At 43.0% G+C, this 20259-nt stretch overlaps 1 long non-coding RNA gene across 7 annotated transcripts in view; it reads left to right on the top strand.

Moving 5' to 3' along the window:
* The window catches only part of LOC109574012 (uncharacterized), a 148911-nt gene that overhangs the window by 22786 nt on the left and 105866 nt on the right, over positions 1 to 20259 (top strand). For 5 of the 7 annotated variants that reach the window (XR_011561969.1, XR_011561972.1, XR_011561968.1 and 2 more), the window contains one exon: positions 13825 to 13983. The exons of the other annotated variants lie outside the window; for them this stretch is intronic. This is a non-coding gene — a long non-coding RNA (uncharacterized lncRNA). The remainder of the gene's footprint in view (positions 1 to 13824; positions 13984 to 20259) is intronic. 7 annotated transcript variants of the gene reach the window in all.

The raw sequence follows: 20259 nt of genomic DNA, 5'->3' as shown, positions 1-20259 counted from the left end.
TCGGGGTTGAAGGGAGCAGGACGAGGACACTCCCCGAGGTCGCCGGGACTTTTGGGGAGCTTGAAGGAAGAGGGAGTGTGTCAGTCTTCCAAACGGAGGAGAAAGTCCCTGCATTTGTGGGCTGGGACCTGGGGAAGACCTTGGGCCGAGCCCTGGAAGGTCGACCTGGGTGGCTGCGCTGGGACATTCCTGGAGAGTGGGCTTCTCTGGACCCAGTGCAGCCCAGTCAGTCTTCAGTTTCTGATTGCTACCTGATTTGAGCGCAGTCCTTCAATAAATGACCAGAGTTTCCCCAGGTTGCCTAAAACTTGGAAAAGTAACAGCTGAGAGACTTGCTCCTCACCCCACCCCCAACCTCGTGTCAAACATGGCTGGGTTAGGACACCCCCCCCACAAACACATACACATCAGATACTGCATGCTATGCATGTTAAGTCGCTTCAGTCGTGTCCCACCAGGCTCCTCTGTCCCAGGGATTCTCCAGGCAAGAATACTGAAGCGGGTTGCCATTTTCTTCTCCAGGGGGGCTTCCGGACCCAGGGATCCAACCCGCATCACTTTATGTTTCCTGCATTGGCAGATGGGTTTTTTACCGCTAGCGCCACGTGCCAACCCCTTCAGATACTGAGGGAGGCCTAACTGAGGCAGGGCGGTGAGAGCTTCCTTTTGTCCTGTCTTCATAGTGGGTGCAGAGAATGTTAGGGACCCAGGTGTGAAGGTGCGATGTGGAGCCACTTAGGGACCCAGCATCCTTGGCCGATTCCCATGGACTTTGTCCCTCCAGAATGAATACAGCCTCTTTCTCTTCTATATGTTCCAGGTACATTTTTATTCTGGCCTCACTGACCCTGGCGGAGAAGGCAATGGCACCCCACTCCAGTACTCTTGCCTGGAAAATCCCATGGACAGAGGAGCCTGGAAGGCTGCAGTCCGTGGGGTCGCTGAGGGTCGAACAGGACTGAGCGACGTCACTTTCACTTTTCACTTTCATGCATTGGAGAAGGAAATGGCAACCCACTCCAGCATTCTTGCCTGGAGAATCCCAGGGACGGGGGAGCCTGGTGGGCTGCCATCTATGGGGTCGCACAGAGTCGGACACGACTAAAGTGACTTAGCAGCAGCAGCACTGACCCTGGTGCTTGCTTTCCCCACAAGAATCCAATTTTCTCCTAAAAAACTCAGGTGTAAAGTTCTTATTAGTCATGACTTTCTACTTTTTTCATTTTCCCCCTTGTCTTTATCCCACTTTGAGCACACACCCCCACCCCCACTATCTCCTGGTCGTTTGTGGCACTCAGGGCCAGAAACTGGGGAACCAGGGAGCAGGAGGATGATTCAGGGCTCAGGCTTTAGCACCCACCCAGGAAGCCTCTTGCTGGTCCCTACCCAAGTCTTCTTGGCCCTAGTCTTTATAAGCATTTGGCTCACAGTGGACGTGCTTGACAGCCTGGGCTAGGCCAGGGCAAGGTAAACCTGCTTTCTTGAGCCAGACCCTCAAAAATGACTCAACATGTTGGTCTTTGGTGGGCATGAGAGGGATTCCAGTCCTGCCTTCCAGCCTCCAGACCTTACAGAAGTGTCTGATCCTTACTGGGTGCCCTTCCCCTTCTTATCTTCTGGGCCCACTCCCGCCTACTGCATCCTCAGTGCTCGGGGCTGGTGTCTGCTGGCTCCCAGTTTCCTCCAGTTTGGGGTATCCTGTAATATCCAAATAGTGTGGCTCACGTTCCCCATCTTTTGTAGTAGCTGAACCTGGCCTTTCCACACGTGACCTTCAAGTGTCACTTTTACCTAAAAAGAAAGTTTGCGTGATGCTTCCAAGACTAGTCCATACTCCAGCCTGCTTCTCTGCTGTTCTGTGACACCTTTTCTGCCTGCTGGAGCATACTCAGAGGCAGGGTGGGGGTGGGGATGGATAATCCAAGCTACTACATATGCTAATAAGTTAATGTTTAAAACAGAACAATACCTGGCAGTAGTCTCCATATGTATTCATTGCTATTCTATTACTTACATTCTGGAAACAGTTTTCAATTGAATGTCAGCATCAGTGTTTCTAGAACTTTCTCTGCCTCTCCTCACCCCATATTATTTTCCCACATCCTTTCCATTTAGAGGTCTTACTCCTCAAAACCTTCTCACTTATTCTTTTTTTCTTTTTCAGCTCATGCATTATATTGGGAAATATAATGAAAAACAAGATTTCCCAACCCAGGAAAAGCTCTCCACAAAGGCAGTGGAGAAAAGAAAATAGTTTTATACTTGAATAAGCATTACCAGAATGTGATGTGCGTCACAGGCCATCTGCTAAGAGATTGTAAAGATAAAGTAATCCCATCCTGTTATAGTGCCAAACAGATGCAGCCTTTACACATGTTCTCAAGATAAACAGTAACTAGTTCTCAAGTAAGAGGCTTGAGAACACCATTTGTCACACACCGTTCATCCTAACTTTACCTGGTGATTGGTGATCCTTGGTGTTATTAGTAGGGTTAATCACAGGAAAACCAACATCCTCATATCTTTATGACAGGAAGTAGTTTTGCATCTCGGAGCAAGGTGCTCACCTCAGTTAGGGTCCTATCCTCTCACAGAAACTGGGAGGTGGGGGTGCTCTCTGTCCTGATTTTTCCATTTCAAAGAGATTACTGCCAGGGCCTTGAGAGAGAGACATTCCTGGGTCATAAAGCTGCAAGAAGCTGGTTTAGCTTCTAAAAAGATTCCCATACATTTCAAAGAGACAGAGAAAGAACTTCTCTGTCTTTTCTAATATTAATGCTCTAAGGAAGGGATTGGAGATACTTCCCTGGAGAGTCCAGTGGCTACGACTCCACACTCCCAATGCAGGGAGTCCGGGTTCCATCCCTGGTCAAGGAACTAGACCCCACATGCCACAGCTAAGAGGTCTCATGCTGCAGCTGAACAGCCCACATGCAGCAACGAAGGTTGAAAATTTGCCTGTGCCTCAACTAAGACCCGACGCAGCCAAATAAATAAATAGTAAAAGAAAAGAAAGGGTTGGAAGAAGTCTCTTATTTTCAACAGAGAGAATTAAGCTTCTTATTTTAAAACATTTACTGGTCCTTACAGTTACCATTTGTTCTTCTGTTTACCACAGGAAGGACCAGGGGCTGGCTTTTGCAGTAGGGAAGCCCGTATGTGCACCCCAAAGCTGGACTCTCCTCTTCTTCCAGATCCCCAGGGCCCTGTTTTCTGTCTCACTTTTCTACCACCTCTCTTTGCAGGATAATTTAGCTTCTTGATCAAAGCTTCTCTCACTAGATACTTCCCCAGGGACTGTGGGCGAGGGAGGTGGACCTTGCATTTCATAGCCAAAAAGTCTTGTTTAAGTGTTTTGAACACAAGAGCAATTTCATCCCCTTCTTTTCTCCTGTACCAGTGTGGCTTAGACTTCAGTTGGCTAGAGGGTCACCCCACTGTCCCCACTCCATGAGTGTTTGGAGCCCATATTTGGCACAGGACTACAGAAGTTTGTGTTTATTCCTTGAGGACAAATTGGACATACAAACACAGCATTATAAACTATTTAAGTTTAAACTAAACATAGGCTCTGATTTGAGGGTAGACTTTATATCACATATTTTTCCAGTTAGTAATTTGAGTACCCCTCCCCAGTGTGCAGGAAGCCCAGCACCCGCCCCCCCTCTCTGAGTATGTTACTCACTTCTGTTCTTGTTCACTGGTGGCACTAGGGAAACGTTGTTCCTGCACCATCTGATGGGTCATTTCTAGTGCTGCATGGGCCTGCTACACAGGCCATAAGAGTGACCCACACTTGGGCTTCCCAGCTCTTAGCTCACACAGGGTCTCCCAGAGTGACTGTGGTGCCAGGGGCAGGGTCAGGGCCATGTCCAGCCTCAGCCCCTTAAACCTTGAGTCTTGATGCTGAGCCTGGTCATTTGACCAGATGACTTTGCTCACAGGGGCTTCCCTTTGGAGAACTTTAGGGTTCTTTCCTGCCGGTGGATCTCTGTTGGAACCATCTCAACTTTCAGAGAGAACTTCATTCATATCAAACAATGTGAAAAAGAATTCAGTCTCAATCTCTTTTCTTCCAGGTAGAGTCTTGGTACTTGAGGCATATTTGCCCCCTCGTCCCCATCCACCAGCTCTGCCTACAAAGGGAGTATTGGGATGGGGCTAAGAGAGAAGAGCCTTTGTGGGACCTCAAACGGGTGCTGGTGAGGGGATACTCAAGGCTCAGAGGAGAGTCAAAGAAGGTTTTCTCCCAGGGAGCTATGTCCATTCAGAGAGAAGAAAGCTGGCAGATTCTTGGCCCCTTGCCACCTGTCCCCACCACCTCTGCTGCCTTGATCCCAGCAAGTATCCCCAAATCAAGCCCAAAGAGAGTCTGCTCAGGTTTCTGTGGGTTGCATAGAATCATCTTCAATCATGAGTACACTTCTAGGAGTGGCTGGGGTTTTTGTTGTTTGACAAATCTGTGCCATACTGTATACTTCTTCCTCATTTAAGAGCTCTGTCTCATGGACATCTCTGTGGTTCAGTACTTATACCTTGGACTCATTCTTTTTTGGCCAGGCCATTGGCACGTGGGATCTGAATTCCCTGACCAGGGATTGAACGCATACCCCGCTGCAGTGGAAGTATGTAATCCTAACCACTGGACAACCAGGGAACTCCTTGGGCTTTTTCTTTAATAGCTGCATGGTGCTCCACGTTGGTTTTAACCATTCCTCTGTCAGTGATCATTCAGTTTACACTTTTTAGACATATGATGAATGTTACAGAGAGCATGTTTGTATTTATATCCTTATATACTTGGTGGCTTTATTTCTATGGGTTAAAGTTCGAGAAAAGTTACAAAGGGTGAAAGACCACCAAATAAAAAAACAAGAACAAAATAAAATGAATAGATTAAAACAGTCAACAAAATTAAGTGTCTTTTTTTGTCAGGCAGAAGAACCCACTAGAGAAGACATTAACTGAATTATTCAGGGAGGAGCCTAAGTCAGGGATTTCTGACTGCTTGAAAGGGGCTGTTCTTAATGTTTATGATGATTAAAAGTTGCAAGTTGTACCCTGGAGAGGCTTGAGAGAGTCCACAGGTTTGTACACAGCGGAGACAAGTCCTATTGTTCCAAGGGAGTCTTAAATTAGGACCACTAGGGATTGGGCAGACCAATGTTACTCAATATTCACAACCATTTAAAATCCGGCTGGTTAGAAAGAGTTGTGGTGAAACATTGTGTCCAGTTTTGCTATCTTCTAGGCACATGCTGGTAAGGTTTCTTTGACATGGAGATTGCTGGGTAGAAGAGTATATGTTGGTCCGGGGGCTTGGAGTTCATTTGTGATATTATGGAGAACAGGTTCAGTAGACAGAAGGAATGCAGATCAGAATGCAGATCAGAGTGTAGCATGCCCTTCAAGAAATAAGGCTGGGGGCTTCCCTGGTGGTCCATTGGTTAAGACTCCATGCTTCCATTTCATGGGGCATGGGTTCCATCCCTGGTCAGGGCACTAAATCCCTCATGCCACATAGCCAAAAACTAAAATAAAAATAAAACTTATTTACAATGTATTACCCTTAAATTTTTTTTTAAGTAGATCATCTAAAATTCTAAACCTAACAGTGTACTGCAAGCCTGTCATTTATACCCCATTTCAATTAAACCAGAATTTCTTGAAAGAAAGAAAGAGGGCCAGTCAGGGAACAGAGAGGGGGCGGTGGCTGGTGGTGGGTGGAAAGGTTGAGATGTGGAGGAACAAGAGTGTAAGTGATGAGGGGAAGACCCTGAGGGGGATATAAAATCCAGAAAGTGTGGGGAGAAACTGGCTACAGGCCATGCATTCTCATGGGTGGAGCCACAACATCATCAATTCTATAATGGCTTATGGCCCTTCAAAGGGCCACATACATAAGCAGATACAGGACGGTAAAGGCTTTGTAAGGGGGCAATCACAGAAAAAAGGTAGAGAAACATGGCTTGGGGTGTGATTTCCCTAGCAGTACTCACTGCTTGGTTGCTGATGCAAAAAAAAATCAAAGAATCCAGAACATTATCGTGAGACTCTGTCTGGCAGAGGCTGATGTGAGCCCCTCCCTCATCCTTATCTCCCCAGCATCACTGGTAGAACAGGGAGGGACCCACACTTTTATGTTACCAATTAGCATTTTATGTAAACCTTGTATCAATAAAGGCCTCTCAGAATCCCTTTCCACTAGATTGACATCTTGAAACTACTTGGATTTACTTGTTCTGACACTGGTTCTTCTCAGCATTTCTGTAAAGATGTTGTAAGGTTAATCCTGGGCCTTTCTCCAGCCCCCACTGCTTATCTCTGTTCCTCAGGGATCCAGTCTCAAACCCTTGGACTCTCTTCTCAGGACTGAACTGCAAGCCCAGACCTGTGGCATCTCAGGCTTGTCACTCCATCTTGGAGAGACAAAGATTAAGGGACAAATGAGTTGTGGGGTTCATCAGAGGGTATAGAGAACACAGAAATTCCACCCCTTCTCTGGGATCCCTGCCAATACCCGAAACCAGCCTAAACTCTTTGTTCTAATTCTACGTATTCAAATTTCTTTTTTAAAAAAATAATCTTATTTATTTATTTTTGGCTGTGCTGGGTCTTCATTGCTGCACGGGCTTTTCTCTAGTTGCAGCACACCAGTTTCTCTTTGCAGTAGCTTCTCTTGTTGCAAAACATGGGCTGTAGAATATGTGGGCTTCAGTGTTTGCAGCACCTGGGCTCAGTAGTTGCAGCTCCCGGGCTCTCGAGCACGAGCTTGCTCAGTAGTTGTGGCACGCAGGACTTGTTGCTCCTCAGCATGTGGGATCTTCCCAGACTGAGGACTGAACCTATGTCTCCTGCATTGGCAGGTGGATTCTTTACCACTGAGCTACCAGGAAAGGCCCAGATTTCTTAATCACACGGATGATTTTCATGTCTTGTCTACTGCTGATGAATCTCTGCTCCACCCTGTGTTGGACCATGTTTACAAGTGATCACTAACCCAAAGCTGTTCCTTGTAACAGATTTGTACTAAAGGTTTGAAAAGGCAGTAACCTAGGTGAGGACTAGAGAGAGGCAAGTGAGGCACTTAGCTTGGGTGTCTCAAAACCCGGTAATCAAGGTAAATAGTATTTTAATGCAATATTTGAAAAAAATCAAAATTAGTGCAAAAAATTAACAGCCAACAAAATATCAAAATTTTAAATAAAGACAGGATCAGTTGAAAGACTTAATATTATCTATCTCCATGTATTCTGAAATTTTTTTGCGATCATTTGTGGCACCAGAAATTTCTCTCTGATGAACTTGAGCCCCAGCTCATTAACCCAGGGATTAATGGAGGCTGTTTGTTTGCTTTTCATACAGATTTTCAGTCAATCTTACTGTGTTCAGTCTTAACATGCACCCCTGTCTTCAGGGATCATTGGAACTCTAATTTCTGAGCCTTTCTGGGGACCTGAGCTGATTGCTCCACACATACCCTGGAGCCATTTGACTTTTTAAAAAAATCATCCATTATTTTATTTATTCTTTTATTTTTTTAATTGAACTTTAGTTGATGTACAATGTTGTGTTAGTTTCAGGTGTACAGCAGCGTGATCTAGGTGTGTGTGTGTACGTTTTTTTTTTTTCAGATTCATTTCCATTATGGGTAGAGTTTGCTGTAGGAGGGTGGACTCCAGCATCTATCAGTCTACCATCTTGTAATCAGTATTGAGTATTTATTCACTCCCAAATCCCCTTGTAGAGATGACTGAAAAGGTATTTTAAAACAATCTTGTGGCAAACTCTGGATCAAAGAAGCAAAAAGTAGTTTAACCAATATATCCTGCTTTACCAGTTTGTTACAAAATTAGGTCACACTCCTTTCAGTTTTTTCTTTTGGCCACACCATTCCGTGGCATGCAGGATCTTAGTTCTCCAACCAGGGATCAAACCCATGCTCCCTACAATGAAAGTGTGAAGTCTCAACTGCTGGACCACCGGGAAGTCCCTCCTTTCAGTATTTAAACTGTTCTATACCTCCACCCTGCTTGTTATTATATTTTTCCTTCTCTAGGATCCTTCTTCCATGATGATAATTAACAGTTCTGTAGTATTTACATTGGGTCAGACATTCTTGTAAGTGCTTTTTACATATATTAGCTCATAATAATTCCAGACTCCTCAGGGAAGTTTTTTAAAGTATAATGCTTGTTATTATTATCTTGAGGAGAACAAACTCTGAAAGACTGCTCAGTCTGCCAGAGAGGCCTGGGTGTTGTGTGTGTGTTGACTGTCGTTGCCCTTACTCAGATGTGGGTTGTTGGTGAATCTCAGGTTGCCTAATGATTTTGATCCTTGTCTATTAATAAGTGACCCATTGAACACCAGTCAATGACAGTAACATATCCTCCTGGGCAGTGATTGCTTAAGAAGTGGACACATGACCCAGGCTGGGCTAATCAGAGCCAAAGATGCTTGCTTCTGGGACTTGGATGGAAATGGGAAAAATGAAGTCTCTGTGTTTCCATGGTGGCTCCCAAACTTGCAGACTATAGCCCTGTTGACGGCAGTGGCCTCCACTTAAAAAAAACCTGACAGAATACAGCCAACGTCAAGGAAAGCAAAGCTGAATCATGGAGGGAGAGACTGAGTCCTGATGGTATTGTTTGAACCCCATGATTCAGTCACATTTGAGGTCAGGTTGCTCCTGGCTTTTCAGATTACAGGAATCAATCAACGTCTTTTCCTTTTTTAAAAGCCACTTTGAATTGACTTTCTGATACATGGATACAAAGAATGCTAATAATGTGAAGTGTAGGGCAGTGACAGTCTGGAGGCTGGAGCACCTGGGCACCTGTGATCTGAGTTTAAGAGATAGTGACTTAAAACATGATGTTAGCCTGTGAGCGCCATTCTCTCCAGGCAGCCTAGAATATGTATAAGTGGGTTTGGATATGGATTTCTCACTCTCTTTCTAGGGTCCTTTTCCAAGTTGTACTCTTCCTTTTTAAATATTTATTTTTATTTATTTATTTGGCTGTGCCAGGTCTTTAGTTGTGGTGCACAGGATCTTTGATCTTCATTTTGGCATGCAAACTCACAGTTGTGCCAAGTGGGATCTAGTTCCCTGACCAGGGATCGAACCAGGCCCCCTGCAGTGGAAGCTTGGAGTCTTAGCCACTGGATCACCAGGGAAGTCCTGGTACTCTTTTCTTAATTGCTGGGAATTTCTCCTCTCAGGGGCGGGAACCTGGCATCTGGCTTTTTTCCTGTTTCTAAAAACTTTCTGGGTGAGTCAGTTAGTTTGAAAGGCCTTGCATTTGGGTATGGGAGGACTGCCCAGTGACTGGCCTTATATTTTCACTTTGAGTCACTATTTAATATTTCCTCTTTCCTCTTATATATAATTGGCAGTAGAAATTCTGGGTGTTTTTTTTTTTTTTTTTTTTCTTCTGAACAACTGTGGTAGGTATTTTTTTTTTTTGAGGGGTGGGTTTTGTCCCAGTGCCTACCTGCCTAGGTTCGGAGGGGTGGCAGGACAGTTCTGTCCACCAGCTGGCCGGATGAGCTACTTTAAAGTAAGTCTCCTTACGAATGAGAGTATCTATGAAACAGAAATAGACTCACAGACATAGAGAATAGGCTTGTGGCTGCCAAGAGTAGGGGTGGGAGAGGGAATGACTAGGAGTTTGGGGTTAGAAGCAAGCTAGTATTTATAGGATGGATAAACAACACTGCCCTACTGCATAGCACAGGGAACTATATTCAGTATCCTCTGATAAACCTTAATGGGAAAGAAAATGAAAATGAATACATTTTATGTATAAGTGAATCACTTTGCTGTGTAGCAGAAATTAACATAACATTGTAAATGAACCATACTTCAGTAAAGAAAAAAGTAGGTCTCCTTAATGTGGCTTCTCTCATTCAATTTGTATTTGTTCACAGTTATTATTCCAGATCTTTTCATCAGTAGGCAGAGAGCAGCTGTCCACTGGTCAACAAGTTTATGTGAGTTTTATAGTAGTATTGGTTATCTTTTCCATTGTTCCTGGCATCTAAAAGCATTTTTATGAGCAGCAGCAATAGTTGGGGGTATATTTTGGGTGTAGTTTTCTAAGTCTCTCTTCCACAAATCCACTCTAGAGCAAGCATCCATGAGCACTTTTTTTTTTTTAGGCAAATCAGTGTTACAGCTCTATTTTATTTAGAAGATAGCAGGAGAATCCAAGACTTGAAGAGAAGAGAGTGGAGGAGTGTGTGGGGAGGGAGGGAGAGAGAGTGAGAGAGGGAGAGAGAGTGAGAGAGAGAGAGAGAGATAGAGCGCATGCATGCGGGAGAGAGAGTCCCTGAGAAAGCGCTTTGGCTCCTCCTTTTATATGTTTTTTTCCTCCACCTGGGCCTGCCCTATGCAAATTGGGCTTAGCCAGGAGTGCTGTTGGTTCTGTTTGTTCTGCCTGAAGTCTTCACTCTGGTCCTCGGACCTTCCTTGTCTTTTTGCCACTGCCATTTTAGACTCCTTTTCCCTATTCTACCTACCTAACATTCCCCCCTCAAGAGATGGGAGGCCCAATTCTTTGGGAATAGGGGCGTCGAGGTCTTTCTGGCTACTTCCTGCTGAACTGGGGCGGCGAGGGGTATTGGGCCTCCCCCTCTTGCTAGTCTCAAGCCTCAGAGTCCTTATAGCGGTGTTCAAGGGTGTTTGATATTTTCCGTGGTCGGCTGTAGTTTTATATCTTTGTTGAACTGGCACTGCATGTTGTAGCTGGTTGACCTGGGCAGAGACAACACAGGTTAGACAATTGACAGTACATGAAATAATCATAAGCATCATCAATATAGCATAACAAGGACTAGTAAGGACATTGGTCAATTTTAAATTCACATTGCCAGGATAGCTCAAGTCCCTCCTTGTTCAGGAATCAGAAGATCTATCTCCTGTCTGTCTTGGAGTACAGTCTCTGTCAAGCTGTGTTGGCTCCTTCAAGTTATCCTGAGAAATCTTATCCCCAGAAACCAGGTTTTGCGGGTGTTCATTAGAATGACACTCATTGGTAGTTCTGAATAGGTATCTGAGATCTCCCAGGGGCTCACAGGTGTATTGAGTGTCCTCTTCTGTTTTCCCACAAGCACTTTTGTGGTCTCCACCTAACATCAAAAAGCAGCACCTAAAGCCGGTGACGTCATGAAGATTTTACCGATTCATGTTTCAAAAATGTCACAACTCCTGCTCAGGTTGCAGTGTCAACAGTATTTGTATATAAAGCTCAGTGGGTTATTTTATAAAGGAATAAGTTCTTTTTAAAAGGTAAACTTTAATTTTATAATAGTTTTAGATGTACAGGAAAACTGTGAAGTTAGTGTAGAGATTTTGTCATCAATAATTTGCTGTTTTTTAGAAAAGTTTTAAATTGAGGGTTCTCTCTGGGGTTATATGGTGGTGACTCTGTACTTCTGTGTACTAAGTTGACTGTTTCAGGCGGTGGCTAGATCTCACCCTCTCTCTCTTGTAATCAGACTGGATTATATCAAGAAATCCTTATACTGAAAAATCGCTTCCCCTCCATTATATTTGTGCAACTGTGGTCACTTTCTGGCTTCAGGTGGCCTACACCATACATAGCTAGTGAAGTAATTGATCAACACGTGTGCCTTGAAGGCTCAGCTCTCAGTCTTTGAGGATGATCTGAGGGTATACAATGTCCGAATATTACCTGGAAAATCTATGCAAAGTGTCAGTATTAGCAAGGCTTTTATGTAAATATTGGGTATTACAATTGGATGTGACTTTCTCATCCATCTTATACTCAAATGGCCAAAAAATGCCATATTTTATAATGAAAACAAAATTTAATCTTACTGTACATTAAAATATTTTCTTTTTTCTTTGATTTGATAATCTTTTTTCATTTTATTGTGATCTTAAACCAGATTTGAAAGTGAAAGTGAAGTCGCTCAGTTATGTCCGACTCTTTGTGACCCCATGGACTATAGCCTACCAGGTTCTACCATCCATGGGATTCTCCAGGCAAGAATACTGGAGTGGGTTGCCATTTCCTTCTCCAGGAGATCTTCCCGACCCAGGGATTGAACCCAGGTCTCCCACATTGTAGGCAGACGCTTTACCATCTGAGCTACTAGGGAATCAGCTTTAGTGAGGAATAGTTTCAGTTCAGTTCAGTTCAGTTCAGTCCAGTCACTCAGTTGTGTCCGATTCCTTGCGACCCCATGAATCCCAGCACTCCAGGACTCCCTGTCCATCACCAACTCCCGGAGTTCACTCAAACTCACATCCATCAAGTCAGTAATACCATCCAGCCAACTCATCCTCTGTTGTCCCCTTTTCCTCCTGCCCACAATCCCTCCCAGCATCAGGGTCTTTTCCAATAAGTCAACTCCTCACATGAGGTGGCCAAAGTACTGGAGTTTCAGCTTTAGCATCATTCCTTCCAAAGAAATCCCAGGGCTGATCTCCTTCAGAATGGACTGGTTGGATCTCCTTGCAGTCCAAGGGACTCTCAAGAGTCTTCTCCAACACCACAGTTCAAAAGCATCAATTCTTTGGCACTCAGCTTTCTTCACAGTCCAACTCTCACATCCATACATGACCACAGGAAAAACCATAGCCTTGACTAGACAGACCTTTGTTGGCAAAGTAATGTCTCTGCTTTTCAATATGCTATCTAGGTTGGTCATAACTTTTCTTCCAAGGAGTAAGCATCTTTTAATTTCATGGCTAGGTACAATAAAATGCATTCATTTTAAGTGTAAATTCCCATGAGTTTTGACCTTCTATCTGTAACCACATAAATATATAGAACATTTTTATTAACCTAAAATGTTCTTTTGTGCCCCACACCTGTCAACCTCCTTAGCCCCAGGCAACCACTGGTTTGCTTTCAGTCACTATAGATTAGATTTCTCTTTAGAATTCTAGAGTTATATAAATGGAATCATATTTTTAAAATGCACATATATATATGGCTTTATCCACTCAACATTATTTCTTTGTGATTTCTACTTTATTATGGGTATCATTAGTTCATTCGTTTTTAAAAACCTTTTATTTTTAAATATTTATAGGTCCACAGGAAACTGCAAAGAGGTCCTTAATGTTAACTATAGTACAAGATCAAAACCCAGAAATTAACACTGGCACAATAGGTGTATATAGTTGTCTACTATTTCATCATATGTGTATATTTGTGTAACCACCACTGCAAGTGAGATACATAACTGTTCCCTTATCCCAGAGGTCTCCCAGTTTCAGGGCTTCCCAGGTGATGTAGTATAAACAATCCACCTGCCAATGCAGGAGATTGCTAAGATTTGATCACAAAGAGTCAGATATGACTGAGCACACATGCACGCATCCCTCCTGGTTTCACATTCTCCCTCCTCCCCTCAACATCCCTGATCCTTGGCAACCAACAAATCTGTTCTCCATCTCTGTAATTTTGTCATTTCTAGAATATTATACAAATGGAATGAATAGTATATGGCCTTTTGAGACTGGCTTATTTTTTTTCTCACTCAGCATAGTGTTCTTGCATCTAGTTGAGTCATGTTTTTTAATCTACTCTATCAATGCCCTTGGCCTCCTCTGAGTCTGGTGGGTAGTGGGAGTGGCACCTTGTTATCACTGGGTGGGAATGGGAGTCTGTGATCACCTTGTGAAGGGAGGCTCCAAGTAGGGATGAAAGTCCTATATCTCTACCACATCTTCTCCCATACCACCCCAGCAGTACCTTAGAGGTACCTTGTTACACCCAGGCAAGAATGGAAGTCTAGGGACTTCCCTGGTGGTCCAGTGGCTAAGACTCCATGTTTCCAATGCAGGGGCCCTGGATTCGATCCCTAGTCAGGGAACTGGATCCTACATGCTGCACCTGAGAGTTCACACGCCACAGCTAAAATAAACATCCTGCATGCCACAACTACAGAACCCACATGCTGCAACAAAGATTGGAGATCCTGTGTGCTGCTACTAAGATTCAGGTACAGCTAAATAAATAAGTAATGAATGTTTAAAAAAAAAAGAAAAAGAGTGGAAGTCTGGGCTCCCCATTCAGCTGATATCAGTGGTGATGGGGCTATGGTTCTTCCCATGGTGTTTGGCTGGAATAGGAAGGAAGGAAGGAGGTTTTTGTCTTGCGGATTTGCCCCTTTTCTATTCTTTTGACCAGATAGATTTCTTGGGGATTATTTTGTTTGTGCCCATTGGTGTTCCAGGTTGGTAGCTTCTCCAGTGTCCAGACTGAGCTATGTGAGGCAAAAAGAAAACCCAGGAAACTCACTGCCATGTTGTTCCCAAGGTCCCTAGCTTGTCTGTCTTATTATCTCTATCTTTTAGAGTCTTAATTTTTTTTATGTATGATGCTCATAGTTTTTAGCTGTACTTAGTGGGAAGTAGAAGAGGAAGTGTATCTATTTCATCTTCCTTCCTTTTTTTTGACACTTTTTTTTTCCTGAGTAATAATCTATTCTATAGAAATACCACAGTTGGTTTATTCAGTTACTTGTCCATGTGTGTTTGGATTGTTTCCAATTTGGGGCTTTATGAATAATTCTGCTTTGAACATGATTTAATGCTTCTATGAATATATATCATCAAGGCTTTGTGTGGACACATGTTTTCATTTCTCTTGGATAAACACATGGGGTGAAATTGCTGAGTCATATGGTAATTATATGTTTAACTTTATAACTGTGAAATTGTTTTCCAAAGTAGTTGTACCATTTGACTTTCCCACCAGCAATGTTCTAGTTGCTCTGCATCCTCACCGACATTTGGTATTGACAGTCTTTTAAGGTTTAGTCATTCCAGTTTTAATTTGCATTTCCCTGGTGACTGGTGATCTTGAACATCCTTTCATCTGCTTGTGTGCCATTCATATGTCTTCTTTGGTTATGTGTCTGTTGAAATATTTGACCTATTTTGTTTTATTGTGTTGTTTGTCTTCTTATTATGGAATTGTAAAAGTTCTTTATATATTCTGGATGCAATTCTTTTATTACATACATGTTTTACAGATATTTTCTCCCAGTCTGTGGCATATCTCTTCCCTGTCTTTTGTGTGTGTGTGTGTGTGTGTGTGTGTGTGTGTGTGTGTGTGTGGTTTTCACATATTTATTTGGTGCCATCGAGGGGGGTGCCTCTCCCTGGGTAGTTGTAGGGTGTGGCCTGGTTGATGGTCAGTGAGTACTCGGTGTAGGGACTGAGTGCGGGCAGAATCATAGCGAGGCCCCCAAGGGTGAAGGATGCTGCTAGCACTGCTTCCTTGGCCCAGACATTCTTAAGGAAGGCTGCGATTCTTGTGGTCATCTTGGTCTCGGCGGTGGCATCTTCATTGTCTTAATAGTGTCTCAATCAGTTTTTTTCTTTCATAGTTGATACATTTTTTGTCTTACCTAAGAAAACTTTACCCAAATCAAAACTAAAAAATTCTCCTATGTTTTTGTCTAAACATATTATAGTTTCAGTTATTACTGAAGCTTATAATTTATTTTGAGTTATTTTTGTGTATGGTAAGAGGTAAGGGTTGAGATCCGTTCTTTTGCATTATGTGTGTGTGTGTGTGTCAGTTGCTTAGTTGTGTTCGACTCTTTGTGACCCCATGGACTGTAGCCTGCCAGGCTTCTCTATCCATGGAATTCTCCAGGCAAGAATACTGAAATGGGTTGCATAAGGATATCCAATTATTCTGGGCTTCCCAGGTGGCTCAGTGGCGAAGAATCTGCCTGCCAATGCAGGAGACTCAAGAGACACAGGTTTGATCCCTGGGTCAAGAATATCCTCTGGAGAAGGAAATGGCAACCTGCTCCAGTATTCTTGCCTGGAAAATTCCGTGGACAGAGGAGCCTGGCGGGTTATAGTCCATTGGGTTGCAAAGAGTCGGACATGACTGAGCATGCACACACATCCAATTATTCCAGGACCTTTTGTTGAGAAGACTAATCTTTTGTTGAAAAAACTGTCCTAAATTACCTCAGAATCTTTGTTCATGATCAATTGACTGTACATATATGGGTCTATATCTGTACTCTATTCCAGTGATTTATACATCTATCCTTATGCCAATATACTGCTAGCAACCAAACACACACACACTATATATGTTGCTATTCCATAAATTAACATATATTAATATGTAATAATAGAGTAGGTTATCAGCTTGATCCATCCACTGTGTTGACCATTTGCCTAATGATTTTACTAGTTGTTATGGCTATTACCTAGATCTGTTACTTCATCAAGGATTACAAAATGGTGATGTTCTGTCCTTGCTTTTGTACTTATGAATTGTAATTCTTCTATTCCAATCTATATTTAACAGAAGAAAGGGATTAATCAGGAAGAAAGTGTGCAGTCATTTTTTTGAAGAGTTGGTGGCTCAGTGTAGCCAAGTTAGGTGGTATGGAAAGAACCATTTGTAAAAACCCGGGGTACTTTTGGGACTTCCCTGGCGATCCAGTGGTTAAGACTCCATGCTTCCAAAGCAGGGGGTGCAGGTTGGATCCCTGGTCAGGGTACTAAGATCTCACATGTTGTATGGTGCAGCCAGCCAAAAAATAAAAGTAAGACTTGGGGTGCTTTCCAAGAGGATCCCCCCTCTCCTTCCTAGGTGGATGCTGGTTGAGCCACAAAAAGGAGGCTGCCTTGTGCTGCTTCCTGGATATGAGGAAAGTGTGGAAAGAATTCTTGGGATAATTTGAGTTACACCATCTGGAGATTGGGGAGGTACGCAGAAAGGTACCTGATCTTTGCTCTTTCACCTTTCATCCTTTTCCTCATCCTGATTCTGGAGAAGCCAGAGCAGTATAGGTAGGGGAGACGAAGGAAGGGAAAAACCAGAAAGAAAATATTTAAAGTTATAAACTGCTCCCTCCATTTTCCTTTTTGTAGGGTTTCTGAGTCTCAGACCTGACCTAGGAAAATGTGAATATGCTTTGAATTGGATGAGAAATGCAAATTTAGTAATAGATTAGACTAGGCCTTTTAATATCTGAAATTATCCTAATTCCAACAGCCAAAGTAACACAACAGGCTATAGGATCTCAGATGCTACTTATACAAGCCTATTCAGATTTGTAAAAATTCACTGGACTGTATATACATGATATGTATACTTTTCTATATGTATCTTATATTTTGATAACAATTTAAAAGAAAGCTACAGGTGGTAATATAATCCAGAGGTCCAGAAGGGAGATGCTACACAGCAGGTCTGAGAACAGTGGAAGGTTAAGAAGAAAGAGATTTGGGGATTCCCTGGTGGTTCAGTGGCTAAGACTTTGTCCTCCCAATGCAGGGGGCCCAGATTCAATCCCTGGTCAGGGAACTAGATCCCACATGCTGCAACCATTAATAAGAGTTCTCATGCTGCAACTAAGAACTGGCACAGCCAAATAAATAAAAATAATTTAAAAATAATAAAATTAAAAATAAAATGGGATTTATATATACATATTTGAAAATAATTTTTAAATTTATTTTTGATTGTACTGGGTCTTCATTGCTGCACAGGCTTTCTCTAATTATGGAGAGCAAGGGCTACTCTCTAGTCGTGGTGTGTGGGCTTCTCATTGCAGTGGCTTCTCTTGTTGCGGAGCACTGGCACTAGGGCACCATCGAGTGGGCTCAGTAGTTGGGCTTCCAGGTCCTAGACCACAGGCTCAGTAGTTGTGATGCATGGGCTCAGTTGCTCCACGGCATGTGTGATCTTCCTAGACCAGAGATTGAACCCGTGTCTCCTACATTGGCAGGCTGATTCTTTTCCACTGAGTCATGAGGGAAGCCCTGTATATACATATTAAAAAAAAAAAGAAATAAAGAGATTTTTGATTGTGTCCTATTGAATCCTGCCCTTTTATACTAGTGTCAGGTTGATTATTATCTGACCTTCTATTGTGTCCAGTCTGATGTAGTCAGGAAAATACCAGGAATCTGTGCCCTGCTGGGAAATTCTATCATGAAATTAATGGAAAGGATTCCACACTGGGGAGTGACATTCTGAGCCATTCACTGAAGTTTCTATGTCAGTAGATTGGAGGAGACCAGTGGATTAGGCAACACAGTCAAGAGGCTGTGATGGAAGTTGGGGGTGGACTAGAGCACTGCATGGCGACAAGGATTAAGATGACATTTAGTTTGAATTCCCACCAGCAGTGCAAGAAGGTTCCCTTTACTCCACACCCTGACCAGCAATTGATACAGTTACTATGGAGAATAGTATAGAGATTCCTTAAAAAACTAGGAATAAAACTACCATATGACCCAACAATCCCACTGCTGGGCATATGCCCTGAGGAAACCATAATTTAAAAAGACACATGCACCCCAGTGTTTATTGCAGCACTATTTAGAGTAGCTAGGACATGGGAGCAACCTAGATATCCATCAACGGATAAATGGATAAAGAAATTGTGGTATATATATGCAATGGAACATTACTCAGCCATAAAAAGGAATGTATTTGACTCAGTTCTAATAAGGTGGATGAACCTAGAGCCTATTATACAGAATGAAGTAAGTCATAAAAAGCAAGACAAATATGTATTAACACATACATGTGGAATCTAGAAAGATGGTATGGATGAATATATTTGCAGGGCAGCAGTGTAGATGCAGACATAGAGAACAGACTTGGGGAAGGGGAAGGGAGAGGGTGGGATGAATTGAGAGAGTAGCATTGAAACATACATATTACCATATGTAAAATTAGATAGGCAGTGGAAATTTACTGTATGACACAAGGAGCTCAAACCAGTGCTCTGTGATAACCTAGAGGGATGGGATGGGGTGGGAGGTGGGAGGGAGGTTCAAGAGGGAGAAGACATATGTATACCTACGGCTGATTCATATTGATATATGGCAGAAACTAACACAATATTGTAAAGCAATTATCCTCCAATTACAAATAATTTTAACAAGATTACATTTATACCTCCAGCCCACACCTCTCCACCGAGGTTCCCTGTACACAGTTGCCTGCTATGTATCATCTTTTCACTATTAAAAGACTCATCAGTCTCAACACATTCAACCTGAACTCATGATCTTCCTCCCAAAACCTGATCCTATTCTAATGTTCCCAACCTCTGAATCATTTTCATCAGATATTAGTTATGCATGTCAAAATCTAGAAGTTACTCGTCTCCTCCCCTTTTCCAAGCCTTGTTGATTTTATCTCTTAAATATCTCTTGAATTCTCTAGTATCCCTGCATCTCCATGATCCTTTCCCCTGTTGAAGTTGTCTGGGCTATTGCAGCAGGACCCTCATTTGTCCACCTTTGCCCACCCCCTCTGACCTGCATCTGGTTCATTTACCACACCAAAGCCAATTGATCTGAATTATTTAGGATTCTTATGGCTGGATCCATTCCCAGAAGGTTTTCATATGTGTTGGCTCCCAGTGCCTCTAGGCTTATGCCCTGCTATATGGATGACTCCGCTGTCAAAATATTGGGCACCAAAATCACCATGGACAGTGACTACAGCCATGAAGTTAAAAGACTCTTCTTGGAAGGAAAGCTATGACAAACGTAGATAGCATATTAAAAAACAGAGACATCACTTTGCCAACAAAGGTCTGTATAGTCAAAGCTATGGTTTTTCCAACAGGCATGTACGAATGTGCGAGTTGGACCATAAAGAAGGCTGAGAGCCGAAGAATTGATGCTTTCATCAGTTGAAAGAATCGTGGTGCTGGAGAAGACTCTTGAGAGTCCCTTGGACAGCAAGAAGATCAAATCAGTCAATCCTAAAGAAAATCAACCCTGAATATTCATTAGAAGGACTGATGCTGAAGCTGAAGCTCCAATACTTTGGCTACCTGATGCAAGGAGCCAACTCATTGGAAAAGACCCTGATGATGCTGGGAAAGATTGAGGGCAGGAGGAGAAGGGGACGACCGAAGATGAGTTGGTTGGATGGCAACACCAACTCAGTGGACATGAATTTGAGCAAACTCTGAGAGAGAGTGAAGGGAGCCTGGCGTGCTGTAGTCCATGGTTGCAAAATTTGGACATGACTTAGAAACTGAACAACAACAGTCAACATATAGATGGTGTTTCAAGGCATTGGAAATAGATGAGCTTTGCCAAGGATGGTTATGTGAAGAGAAGATGGCCATGGCCAGAATCCTGACCCAGGGGGCACTGCCTGCACCTGGTTGCTAAATAAGGAAGTAGCCTGGATGCCAGGACTCAATCTAGCCTCCTCCACCCAAAAGGGAGTGTCTAGAATATTTGATCAAATCAGGAAGTCTGCC

This window comes from Bos indicus, chromosome 19 (genome assembly GCF_029378745.1).
Source record: "Bos indicus isolate NIAB-ARS_2022 breed Sahiwal x Tharparkar chromosome 19, NIAB-ARS_B.indTharparkar_mat_pri_1.0, whole genome shotgun sequence".
NCBI lineage: Eukaryota > Metazoa > Chordata > Mammalia > Artiodactyla > Bovidae > Bos > Bos indicus.
The sequence above is the reverse complement of the archived record's forward strand: the minus strand, read 5'-3'. Positions and strand labels throughout refer to the sequence as shown.